The sequence below is a fragment of the Tribolium castaneum genome, chromosome 1, assembly GCF_031307605.1.
Source record: "Tribolium castaneum strain GA2 chromosome 1, icTriCast1.1, whole genome shotgun sequence".
NCBI lineage: Eukaryota > Metazoa > Arthropoda > Insecta > Coleoptera > Tenebrionidae > Tribolium > Tribolium castaneum.
In genome coordinates, this window is record NC_087394.1 from 24,491,598 (window position 1) to 24,505,702 (window position 14,105).

The 14,105-nt window shown below is 33.6% G+C and overlaps 1 protein-coding gene across 5 annotated transcripts in view; it reads left to right on the plus strand.

Moving 5' to 3' along the window:
- The first annotated feature begins 1,327 nt into the window (after nt 1-1,327).
- Nucleotides 1,328-14,105, plus strand: part of zfh2 (Zn finger homeodomain 2) — an 84,892-nt gene continuing 72,114 nt past the window's right edge. For 4 of the 5 annotated variants that reach the window (XM_064357351.1, XM_064357353.1, XM_015978540.2 and 1 more), the window contains exon 1: nt 1,328-1,590. The gene's annotated coding sequence lies outside the window, so the exon portion shown is untranslated. Of the gene's footprint in view, nt 1,591-5,210; nt 5,283-14,105 lie in introns of all 5 variants that reach the window. The other variant, XM_064357363.1, reaches the window with a different exon arrangement.

A 14,105-nucleotide genomic window follows, 5' to 3' on the forward strand; every position in this document is an offset into this window, starting at 1 on the left:
AAGGGCGAAATTTCTAAAAGCCACAAAACACGTTTTCTTCTTTTTTACCTAAACCCCAAAAAACAATTTTCATAAATACAGAGTGCTTAAAAACAGGCGCACCAACTCAGTGATACGTTGTTGAAAAGCATGTGAAGAATACAGGAAAAATCTTGAATCAATTTCTCAAGTCGTATTTTAAAAGATCTGGAACTACAAACTTACCTATTGTGTTAACTTCTTTGGTTTTCATTATTTTTTATTGTTTTTTTTTGTTTTACACTAAACAATCGTTCTCTAGCAAAATGTTGAATAATTATTTTTAAATTTACTATCAGACTTTGACAGTTTTTTGAATTTAAAAAAACTAAAATTCATTAAAAAAATCACAATCTGTAGACGTGCCAACACTGGGAATTATTTCCTAGGAGATCGTTTCAAAAATAATTTATTCTTAAGTTGATCAAATAATCAAATTCTATTGCTATCATGACTGTTAGAAATCGTTGCCACATATCATTTATTAAAAATTTGTTATTTATCAACAAAGATTTATTAACTATTTTTATCTTTATATGTAAGCAATTCTTTACCACACACCATTGAGTTGGTGCGCCGCTTTTGAGCACCCGGTATAAGTTAAAAATGACTGAATTTTATATTTAACCCCCTTAGAGGTAGAATTTCCAAGTCTTAAAACACTCATTTTTCATCTATTACAGAAAACCCAAGTACCAATTTGCATAAATATAAATGATTTTTGAATTACAAATTTTGATTTAAATTTTAACACTTTATTTAGAGGGGTTAGTTTTTCAAAAATCCTAAAACACGTGTTTCTTCATTATTAACTCAAAGGCCAAATGCCAATTTTCATAGATATAACTTTAATATTGCTTTAACAATGACGTATTTTCAATCAAATTTTAACATTTTCATGTCACCCCCTTTAGGGACTGATTTTCGAAAAATCTCTACACCCTTTAAGGAACTTATCTTTTAAATGAAATGTTTCTTAGTGCAGTGGTTAGAGTGTGCGTTGTCTGTCAGTCAATCAGTCACACATAGAGAAGATAATATATAATATAATAAAATCCAAAATCGTCTGGTTGTGGGTCTGATCGGGCACTTTTCGTCGAAACGGTTGTTTGTCCCGGAGCGAGCTGAGCTTGTCCGTCGTCATTAAGGACAATGCTTTATAATTGCGTCCATTAATCAGAGCGAAATGTCATTTTAGCCCCCGTTGCCCCCTTGCCGTCTCATTAGCCGATATGTTAAGTACATTGTTAGCGCACATGGTCCCCTCTCTGTCGTAATTACGCCGCCCCCTCCTCCCCGTTCGGCGATGCAGTGGTCAGAGCATCTCGGCTGGCCGTGGAAATAGGACGGCTGAAACACGCGCGCCAGGACAACGCGATTCCTGAAAACAACATTGACACGTGACCGTCGAAACACCGTCAAAAGTGCACATGTGCTCGCCGCCCCCTCGACACGCATTCAAGGCCACCAGGATACTTTTTTAGTGTCAGTGTCAGTGCGAAAATTGGTAAATTTTCTCCGAGGGCAAAAAAAAATTCAGTGCGTGATGGTGGTGTTGTATTCGGGATGATAGTAAGTATCTCGGGGTGGGGGTGGGGGTGTCAAGGTCGCGATTATAAATTCGTGAAACGATGTAATCTGCGCTGGCGTTGATGACCACCCGTCTGGCCTTCCGCCCCCAGAAAGCGCATGCGCCCTTTTCTCATTACTTTACCGATTAATTAACTTGCATATTGCTCGCTCCTTCTAGCCGCTGCAAATTACTAGAGCGCGCTTTGTCTCGCACATGCGACCCTTACACTGGGGGTTAGTTCGTCTTAGTCCCTCTTAAGGGTATGTAATTTCATTCTGTCTCTACTCTTAATGAAAACCGAGTCGGGAAGAAGGCTCACAGCGGATGGGGATGGAACGGGGAAAAACATAGCAATTTTAAGACATTTTTAATATACCACTGAAAGACTTTGGAATTGGAGGAACTGCTACATTGTTATTTGTTTACCTTCTCTTGTTCCAGTTTCGGGGTTAGAGATCTATGGCCTGATGTGGTTCAAGAATCGAATAAAGTTGTTGATTTCTCATTCGCCAATTTAGACAATCATCGCACAAAAATACACCTAATACTACGTTATTTGAATTTCACTCAATTTTAATAAAAATTAAATAGTAATATAATAAATAAATAATAAAAAATAATGAAAAAAGAAAAAGTTAACAAAACAAGCTTGGTGCTTCAGACTTTTTAAAATGTGACTTTAGGAATTTTTCCAAGATTTTCCCCTTAAACTACACATGCTTCACTGAGTTGCTGCGCCAGTTTTTGAGCACCCTGTATACTAGGCGATTTACGTAATAAGAAGACGAGATCAAAATATATTCCAATTTTTCTGAAGCCATGTTACTTTTTCAGTTTTTCAAATTTTCTTTGATTTTTTTTAAATAAGCTCGTACTTAAAATATGACAATAATGTACCAAGTGATTCACGAACTTTACAGAAATAAAATGTGACGTGAGATAATTTTTTTTGTGTGTCAGCTCAACCGAAAAACACTTTAAATATAAAAACGAGAACAGACAACAGGGAGCACCAAAATATAAATAAAACACAAAACAAGAAAAAATCTAGAATTGCAAAAACTTTACCGAAAAATACAGAAAAATTGAAGCAAAACAAGTTTAATTCGGCTTTGAATTAAACGAGCTTCACTGTTGAAAATTTGTGTTTACTTTAGATACTTATTGGTAAATTCAAAGAAATACAAATACAAATAATAGTAATGTAAAAAACATAATTAATTATCTGCCTTTGTACTAATTTTGCCGCTGAAATTCTAAGGAACTCAAATCGTTCTAAGCACGTGTCGGAACTTTGCTAACGGAATGTTTGAATTCAAAGAATTAAAAAAGTAATCAAAAACAAATACAGCTCAAATCATATTTTCAACCCTCCTTGTTTTTGCCATTAGTACCATGTGATTCAATGGAATTTATAATTATGAGGGTATGAAGCTTTTTGCATGAAAATGCTGCTTATCATAATTAATCAAACTAAAGAGACAAGTAATAAAATTTCAAGTGATAACACTGTTTACTTAATTAATTATTATACATTTTTCCACTTAGTCTGCACTAGTTTTTCAATCACAAAAAAAGAAAAACGTAATCTTCAGATCTAGTATTAACATTTCAGGAAATTCTTTTAGAATTTTTTTTTCTAAATTTTAATACATATGTGTTGAATTAACATTAAATATTTAAAAATATATGATATATTTTAAAATTAAAAAAGTGTTTTGTTCCAAAATTTTGTATTTGGAAAAGTTTTTGGGAGATTGCATTGTTAAAAATTAAATATGCTGGAGATTGGACAGTTTGTTTAGACTTTGAGGGAAACTAAATAGAATATACAATGAATACAAAAATGTCTAAAATTGCTTCACCAAAAGTATAACAAAAAAAGAGCTCTTCTAATCACAAAAATTGTTTCAAACGGATTTAGCTCTCTTAGTAAATTTAATTTTACTCTGTATTTTCAATGTGCCTTGGAAATAGAAACTTTGTTTTAGTAATTAATACAGTGGAACTCGGTTATAACGGACACTCAAGAGGCTTCAGAATTTGTTCGTTATAAATTATAACCGATCATTTGTTCTAACCGAACGTCGACTATGGAATAATTTTCAAGCTAAATGAAAAAATAAAATGTCGGAATTAAAACGTAACAAAAGTGCACGTGCGTTCATTATTACCAAGTCGTATCAAGACCGCTTTTTTTCTAAATATTGGATGTTAAAACAGAGCGTTCGTAGTAAGCGAGATTAGTTTGTTTGTTAACCGAACTAATTTGTTACTATCATAATGGGCTTTAAAACAGGATTTTTAGTTTTGTTCGTTATACCCAAGCATTCGTCATAGGCCGGGTTCGTTATAGTCGAGTTCCACTGTAGATACTTTAGGAGTAGTACTTCCAAACTGTACAAACTAAATGTGATTTTCCACATAAAAAATAGATTAGAATAGATTAGAAATTGACGTTTATTACAAAATAATTTTATTTTTAAATTATCGATGCTATTTTTTGGGGAATGGGAAATTTTGGAACTGTATTATAGGCCTCTGATATGTATTATCCATTCAATAATGATTGTTAATGAAATAATGTCAGTGAACTTAGCAAAAATTGCATTATATTTGCACTATGATTTTGTGATTTTTTATCATTCCTCATCTAAAATAAATAATACTTGAATGTATAAATCTTCCGTCGTCGAGAGGTTTGTGCGGAAAAACGTCCAGTAAAAAGTGCAGTGGATCTCGCCAGTGCGAACATTTCCGTGCATCTGTTTTCCTTTTATGCCAGCTTCAAGCACCCAAATCGAAAAGAATTGAAAAAACGATTTACAATCAATACTTTGCGGACGATAAAAATAGTATGAGTATCTTGGTGGAGAGTCACGTGTTGTAAAAGTGAATTTCCTGTGAGAAAGTCGCTCGGTCGTATGAGACGCGTCGTCGAAATCGTGGTTATTAGAATTTTTTCCTCTTTTCGGAGTGGTATCGTCGGTGCGGCACCCCCGGGGTGGGGTGTACAGTAGCGCCATGCAAATGTGGCAGGCGTGCTAACTACCAACCGGCGCTCTAAACCGGCGCCAGAACAGCGTCGGCGTCGCTCTGAACCGCAACTTTCCCGTAATTACGTTTTTTAATTGTTGGTTACTTCCATTTGTGTGAGCACGTGGCCGGCCGCCGCGGCGTTAAAAAACCCAGGTGTGATAAAAAAATCATAAAGCTAAAATATACCACGTTGATTTTAACTGCATTCTACATATATCTAAACAGGATCATGCCGCGCGGATGCAGTCGACCAGTGTGCGGGTGCGGAGGTCGCTTGAGCTCCACGTCCAAGACCCGCAAGGGCCGATGGATTGACACCTACCGGGAAAGTCTGTAGTGACATGCTATGAAATAGTCTTTATTGCTCCAGGAATCGAATCACTATATACGTACTTTTAAACTGTTTTATTTGATTAAGTTTATTTTCATGCATGCGAGATAAGAGCGGCGTGGGTGACGCACATTTGCATAAAATCGTTAAGGTTTACGAGCGATTTTTCGAAAAATTACGAAAAACACGCAAATGAAAGTAACCACACGACGGGCGCGATCCGAATTGTGCTGACTGTTGTTGTGACAGGTTTTTCGAGCTGGTTTATGAACTGGAGGAGGTGAATCCATGGAATTTTGCCGGGATGCTGGATACGCAAAGGTAAAAATAAACAAATCGATCAAATTTCCGAAAAATACTAGTTTTACTGCGCCGGCTTTATCGAAATTTATTGCTGGCAGCGGGAATATAAACTGTAATACAGAAATGTCAAATTTAAAACTATTACTATGGGAAATTATCATTTATCATTTTTCAATTGCCACAGGAGCTGTTGGGTTCCATATTTATGGTCGTAAAATTCATTTAGAATACATTATTTTTTATTATTTTTCTATAATGTGGGTGGAATTGTTTAGTTACTTATTTATTATATTTTTGACTGTCATCTACAGTAACAATAATGATCGAAAAATAAAATCATAAATTACTAATAAATAAATTAATTAGACAACTAAATATATAGAAGTTTTCTGATGATGTTAAATACATTTTGAATTAAATAAAAAAAAACGATAAAATATCCATTTTTATACTATATTGCATTATGGGTATATTTTAAAATTACAAATTATAAATATACAGGGTGAGCCTACTAAAAGTATATTTTTATTTTAAGCGTTTACCATAAAAATACATAAATACATAAAAATAAAAATATTTTTCTCGATGCCTGTGATTTTTTTTTACAAATAATTATGAATTAATTAATTAACTACTATTGTTGCAAAACATTGTTATTTCTTGTGTTTTCTAGGAACAATCAATACTTAAATAAATGTTGTTTTGTGCTAAAAATCCGTAAATAAATGTCGTAAGCCCTAGAAATAATTAAGTAAAAATCATAAATTCAAATAAACGTAAGCAAAAATTTTAATAAGAATGTTTGCTCAAAACGATTTTACCATCGTTTCTTTAGAATAACATTGGAAATAAAAAAATATATTATTTTATTTTATTGATATTAGCATTCTTAATTAATTTTCATTACCAGGAAGGGTAGAAAAATTCTGAAAAAAAATCACATACTTACATTGAGAAGATCATTACTTAATTGTTTAATAGCAAACGCTAGTTTCATTGCAACTCTTAGTTTTTGAGATATACTTAGTGAAAGATACTTTTAGCATAATAAAGGATAACGAAGAATTTAAATAAAGGTAGCCTTTGATTTTTTTATACTTTTTGGGTAGATACTAAGTATTTATCTAAATGATTAAAAAGTGTGACGTATTGTATGTTTTATTATTAATTTATTTGTCACTAAAATGATTAACTTTTGTAATCAGTTATGTCATAAATTAGTTACAGTCGAACTTTGTTGAGTCGAACCTTCAATAACTTGAATTTTTTGATAACTCCAACACTTTTGACCAATCTTGTGTCGCAATGTGCCTTTTGAACGCGAACTTTTCCGCATACAATTCATACTTTAAGTCTAGCATCAATTTTTTTATGTATTTTTTTTCACAAAATATAATTTAACCATCCATTGTTATAGTTTATCATATGTTATAAAAATTGTACAATGTGTTTTTAAATGATTCTCATCTAGTCGTCTGTGAATTTCCTATGTAAAATCAGAAATGCAGTTGTTTAGAATTAATGACTGGCATTTAGACACCGAACATTCTCCATTTAATAAGTTTCCAATTCAAAAATAAGTTCAACAATAAAAGTGTTTTCTTGTACAGAGTAACAATTTAGTTGCATTTTAACGAAATTTTTAAAATCAATTAATTGACAATTTGTAAATTTCACAACTGACTGTGCTGACATTTATTGACAGAGAATTCAATTGAGCAGAACGGCACAAATTTTTTTATATGTAAACCAATTTCAAAGTTAACAAGATGAGAATCATTTAAAAACACATTGTACAAAAAATTGTATTGTATTATCCCATCACTTGTATCACTATGTCTCGTTACTTCTTTAGGGAAAAATATATGTTTTCAGTTCATATTCTCCTAACTTAGCATCGAGGTGACCGTTTGTATCCATATCTTAATTTTTTTCCAATTATTTTTGGTAACACGAATTTTTGACACCTCGAACTATGTATTGTGCTGGCCACTGCTGTATAAAGGAAACTAAAGTGGTCTCAAAGAATAATCACATGCTTTTTTGTAAAATTAAATTACGAAAAATTTTGTAAAAAATTTTGGAAAATACTTAATTATTTCATTTACTTAGGGACGATTCTGAACAAAGTTTGTTTTATTTCAAATCTTTAGGTGCTCCAGACATCTGTGACGTACAAAACTTAAATCAGTTTATGTTTTTCGTGACCATGATACATAGTATTAAGTAACTTAAGAAATGGCTAATTAACTTGGACCAATTTTTAGTTGAGAAACACTATAATTGTTTTTTCGTCGATGCAATTAGGCGGGTTATCGCCGGTGCCTCTTGCATATTGATCCAACTTTCCAACAATTCCCCTATTACATTATTAACAAAACAATCGTGCGTACAATGGCATTTTAACCGAAAGAAAGCACTCTTTTCCTGATATATTCCAGCACATTATTTATCAGCGTTTTCAATCATGTAACTGAAAGTCTTAAATTATAAGTTTGCGCAATTCGGCGCGACGCCACCAAATAAAACGAAAGTATATTGAGTGTTGGAGATCTCTATTGTCGCTAAGTGATTATCGAATTTTTATTATCATCCAAGATCTGATTGTTCGACCGCAAGCATTTGCATATTTCAACGAGATAAATCGCAAATTGCGCGTGTAATAAAATTCCTTCATGAATATTCCATCGATTCGAAATTTTTCGACATTTTGACTTCCGGTTCGAGCTTTTGCCCCATATCTTCGTACTACTAGGAAAGTGAAAGCAGTTGGGTGTTTGCTTATGATTTAAAATGTCAATATTGACAAGCGAAACAATGAGGTACTGTTGGCACGATTTGGGGTTAAATGAGACCTTATTTCCACTAATTGGATGACAGAAATTTCATTTTTAAGCTGGGTGTGAGATTGTATCGCGACCAAATCACGATATTTAGTCGATGCGAGCGTAATTAACTTTGAAACGACCTCTATTTGAGACAATAACGGACAAGCGTTTGAATGAATGCACTCTATTTTAGCTAAATGCATTGTTATTACCTTGTTATATTACGGTCGACTAATTATATGCCGATAAAAGTGCAGTAATGATACGTACTTTTATGAACAATGGGATGGAAGAGCTGATGCAAAATTTTGTAATAAAGGAAATTAAACTGGGGGAGCTTATTAAGCGCTGCGAATGCCGGGAGTCAGTCACTTTCTGCAAAATGGGAAAGCGAGTCACAGCGAGATAAGCGATGCTATCAGGCATATGCTACTCTTGCTATTACTCTTTAGCGTCTTAAAAATTAAATCTGTCCCCTCGAGCGGCCAATAAATCCGGCGTCATCGAGTCTCTCTGCTTTCAGACGCAATTAAATCAAAAGTAGCGTGTGTGCATTTTGATTCCTTCGAAAGGAAGACGCTAGTGTTTCAGATAAGGGCGTCTAACAACACAAATTCATTATACAGTGTCTAGTATATAAAAGAGCGGACCTGATGTTTATTGTAAATGCAGATGGTTAATTTCATACAAACACCCGCTGGCTGGCTACACGGATGGGGATGAAAATCAATACGGCACAGAAAGAATATTTTTGCTTATAGGGGTTGAAATCCAGTTTAGATGCATTCTAAGGAGATTTTTTCAGTGCGTGTAAAAGTGAAAATTTTCGGCCGTTAAATCGAAAACGCACTTGGACGCTCACTTGGGCGGAAACTAATTATAATCATCATATCGTGTTTGCAAAATAACTCTACGAGGCTTCCTTCCACAAAAAGCATTGTTATTATTTTACATTTTATAATTCGACATGGTATACTTATTTTATTATTGTTTACCGAACTGTGAACATTTACATCCAGCGAACAATAGAGAAAATATTTTAAATACTACAAATATTACGTTTTAATAACACTTTAAAAATTAACGTGCATAAACTACGACGACCCCACCGAAAACAGCCTCTCTTCCTCTTTTACCTGTGCCCGATTATTGCAGCACGAAAGGGTGAAAATGTTAAATCTCTCCACAATAAGCCTGGTTAAAATGGTTAAAATATCCCGAGGGTTCATCCCGGCTCTCTCGAATGAAAAAAAGGTGAAAAACAGTCGACCAAATCGACGACATTCCTCTCCACTATAACACGACCAACGCGAACGAATTGATCGAACGCCGTTTTGATAAGAAATTGTCCTTTTGTGGACATATTTAGGATAAGTCTTGAACAATACCGATATAACGAACTGATCTAGGGCAGGTATGATGAAATTTAATCGGCGTTATTAGATCACTTCAGCTGTGAATTTTTCGGTCGCGATGGGACGGCATTCCAAATTAACGATATACAGGGTGGGTCACAATGGAGGGATCGGGTTTCCGCAACGCTGGGAGACAACACTTGGCAGACGAACAATGCCAACACGGCGACGTTACACTTTTTCATTAATAGCTTCGAAATTTTTTCCCAAGATTTTGGGAATTTTTACTTTAATTTAGGTCTTATTCCTATTTCAGCACTAAAACGTGTGCTTTAATTGGAGCAAAGAATAATTTTTCAAAACGCTATGAATACGGTTAAAGATACAAGATAAATAATTAAAAGAAAGTTGTAGAGAATTAAATTTTCTTTAAAAGAGTAAGGAGACCATATCTCTATCTTCAACAGTTTAGGCCCTAAAGATGTTCAAAAACGCTCAAGTAACGGAAAGTTCATTTATACCTAAACCGTTGAAGATGGAAATATGGTGTCGCGTACTTTTTTTTAGGAATTTTAATTCTCTACATCTTTGTTCCCTACACTTTTTTTGTATCTCTAACCGTAATCGCAGCGTTTTGACAAATATGCGACGTGCGTAAGAAATTATCGCAATTTGCGTTACACATTATATTTTTGCGAAAGCTGCAAATACGGTTAAAGATACAAATAAAGTTTAAGAAACAAACTTGTAGAGTTAAATTTTCTACAAAAAGGTCCTGAACACCAGATTTCTATCGTCAACGGTTTAGGTATAAATTAACTTTGCAATACTTGACCACCGGCAAAATGAAGCAAAACCGTCGCTTTTGCGTCTTTGAACGACTTTGAGGCCTAAATGGTTGAAGATAGGGAAATGGTCTCGCAGACTTTTTTGTAGGAAATTTAATTCTCTACAATTTTCTTGGTATCATTTTTCTTGTACTTGAAACTATATTCTCAGCGTTTTGAAAAATATGGAGTAGAGTGCTGATTAGTAAATGTGTGAAATTTTTTTAAACACAGTTTACAATGAAATTTTTGCATTACGTTTATCTCTTACTACTGAGAATTTAATGCTCTCTCTGCGTCTGTATTTTTTTATTTGCTTTGTGCTAACCGTTATACTAATACAACAATTTTTTTTAATTCATTGCTCTGAAAACTTAGAGGGTCATGGAACAACTGCGCTCTCTGGCGACATTAACGGAACTATTAAAAACGGGAACGTTTTATTTGTACGTTGTTTTAATCCTAACCTTTAGATATCCGTAGCTTTTTGAGGCAAAAAAACAAATTAAAAATGAATTAATTTATCGTTTTTAATATTTCTTTGGATCAGCTTCCTTTACAACGTTACTTTTTCTAACATTGCTTGATTGTCTGAAGATAGTGAACTTTAGATCGAAGGCATTCTCGTTTTGGAACCAAAAATCGTGATATAAAAATTATGTCTGATGGAAGGTAGATAAACAAAAACAGTGATTTGATCATGCTAAGTTATTATATTTGTAAACTGATGATATTTATGTCCCCTGTTGCACTTGATTCGGCTCGTGGCTTTACTTTGCATACCCTTTGCTTATCAAAAAAATAAGATGCAAATTCAAACGGCTCCTGTATGCCTCCATCGAAAAATTATACATTCTTGCGCACTCCATCCACGTGCTAATCGCGACCAGGTGAAGAGCAATTTTCGTATGCAAAACCACCCCGGACATGTTTAAAATATCAATGACCACGCGCCTCCTCCATTATTATTATAATCTCGAATCGCGCCACCCAGAGCACGATTTTTTTCTCCATATCCTCAACCTATGCTAATTCAACCCTGTCGGGGTATGCAAATTGCCATTAGACAGACCTGACCAGACCAACTAGTGCTATATGAACGCATGTACGTTTTTGGCAATAGTTAACTGACAGCCTAGACGTGTGTCTGGCAATGAATTTTTTGTCAAAATCGACACACGCCTTTAGGAAGACGAAAAAACACACTTATGCTAATTGAAGGTGTACGGAGATATCTTAATGGAGGGGTCGAGGACGATGGGGTAATCCACTAAGTAACATAAACTGATATAAAAATACTGTTAAGGGTAGTAGAACTAATTGTTTAGTCAATACTTTACACCCTGCGTGAGTCATTTTTTTAACCCTAAAGCAACCAATCAGGGGTGGCCGTACTAATCACCCCTCCTCATAGAATATAATTATGTATTGGACACAATCAATAATTTACTTCCATATATTAGAATGCCGCAACAATCCGGGCTAATAACGATCAGACAATTAAATAAAGAGGCGATGGAGGCGGCACGAAACCACAACTCAGACCTGACACCAAAAATGCGAAAAACGGCGAAATTTTTAACAAAAATGAGACGATTTCTGCGAAATTTACATATTCCCCAACATAGTACAGTCGAAATTCCTGTTCGAGTTACCGTGGTTTATTTTTTTTTATAAAGGTACCTATTGTTTTTGAAAATTATAAAGAGTATTTTATAAAATATACCGGGTGCTCAAAAACCGGCGCACCAACTCATTGGAGTGTGGTAGAGAACTGCTTACATACAGGTGCTCAAAAACTGGCGCACCAACTCAGTGGTACGTTATTGAGAAGCAACTGCAGATTACGGGAAAAATGTTGAAAAAATTCCTAAAGTTATATTTTAAAAAATCTGGAGTTACAAACTTATTGTGTTAACTTCTTTTGTTTTCATTATTTTTTTATGTTTTTATGTTTCACACCAGGTAATCGTTCCGTAACAAAACGATGAATAATTATTTTAAAATTTACTATCAGATTTTAGCTTTTTTTTTAATTTAAAAAAATTAAAATTTATCAAAAAAATCACAATGTGTAGATGTGCCACCATTGGGAATTATTTCCTAGACAACCGTTTCAAAAATAATTTATTTTTATTGTTGCTCAAATTCTATTGCGATCATGACTGTTAGACAACGTTGCCACATATCATTTACCTAAAATTAGTTATTTATCAATAACTTTAATACAAAGAATTTTTTTACTATTTTTACCTTTATATGTAACCACTTCTTTACCACACACCATTGAGTTGGTGCGCCAGTTTTTGAGCACGCTGTATAAAGGTAAAAATAGTAAAAAAATTCTTTGTATTAAAGTTATTGATAAATAACCAATTTTATTTTAATTAAATGATATGTGGCAACGTTGTCTAACAATCATGATCGCAATAGAATTTGAGCGACAATAAAAATTAATAATTTTTGCAACGGTTTCCTAGGAAATAATTCCCAGTGTTGACACATTACAAATTGTGATTTTTTTGATGAATTTTATTTTTTTTAATTAAAAAATCTGCTAAAGTCTGATAGGAAATTTAAAAATAATTATTCATTGTTGTATTAGGGAACGATTACTTAGTGTGAAACATAAAACCATTAAAAAATAATGAAAACTGAAGAAGTGTACAAAATAAGTTTGTAGCTCCATATTTTTTAAAATATGACTTTAGGAATTTTTTCAAGATTTTTTCCGTGATCTACATATGCTTCTTAACAACGTACCACTGAGTTGGTGCGTCAGTTTTTGAGCACCCTGTAGAAGGAAATATAAATTCTTAAAGTATACAGTAAAACCTCTCAACAACAGACACCGATGAGGAATCTGGAATTGTCCGTTGTGGAGAGGAGTGTGTCCACTAATGGGAGGTGGAAATTTAAATATAGGTTTTGTTACGTGCTTACATAAATGGCCATTGTGAAGAGGTGTCCGTTATTCGGAGGTGTTTATTAAAGGGAGGTTTGACTGCACCTATAACAAAAATATTAAAATGTAGATTTTCGTAGATATATTTTTTATTTTCATTTGTCTTTTTATTGAAGACTTTTCGAAAAAGTTTTTACTGGCCTTGAACTTTGTATCAATTTCTTCACTAGTTCCAAGACTAATAAAAAACGCAGTTTCTAAAGTTTCTACATTTACAATATCTTTGACTGAACATGTTTTTCGTTCATGTTCGTTCAAAATGTTCGTCATCGCTCAACTTTCATTGCATTTACGTTTGAGTTTGTAAACAAACAGAAACACATGCAGGCCTGCCATAGAAATTAATCTAATACGGGAGTTTCAAAAAATTGGACTTAAAAAAGAATTCGACTGAAACAGATATCGAGGGAAAATTACATTGATTTCTGTTTGTAACTATTCCACTTCGACATTTCGTGATATAGTGATTCAGCTTATCGAGGTTCTACTGTACAACGAAAAAGGAAATTAGGATCTGACAATTTTTTTTCAAATTCCGTTTGGTTGTTGATAATTGTAGATCGTTATTGGGGTTTTCCAGGAACTATCAGTGGAAATGTTTAAATTTTTGAACATTTATTGATGGTTGCTTAATTTCGCAATTAGTTATCGAAAATTTTGCATAATGAGGCGAGCGTGTGAGAGAAAAACAGTCAGAGTAATAAATGTCAGAGGCCTCATAAAGCGGTTAATTTATTAATTCTCGAATTAATTTCAAAATAAAAAACGTCTGATTTTGTGCAATTTTTCCAAGAGTCGTTGATTGCCAACGGGCGGTAATAAATCGCTCCTGTCGTTGGTTTTATAATTAAAGCCGGTCCACTTAT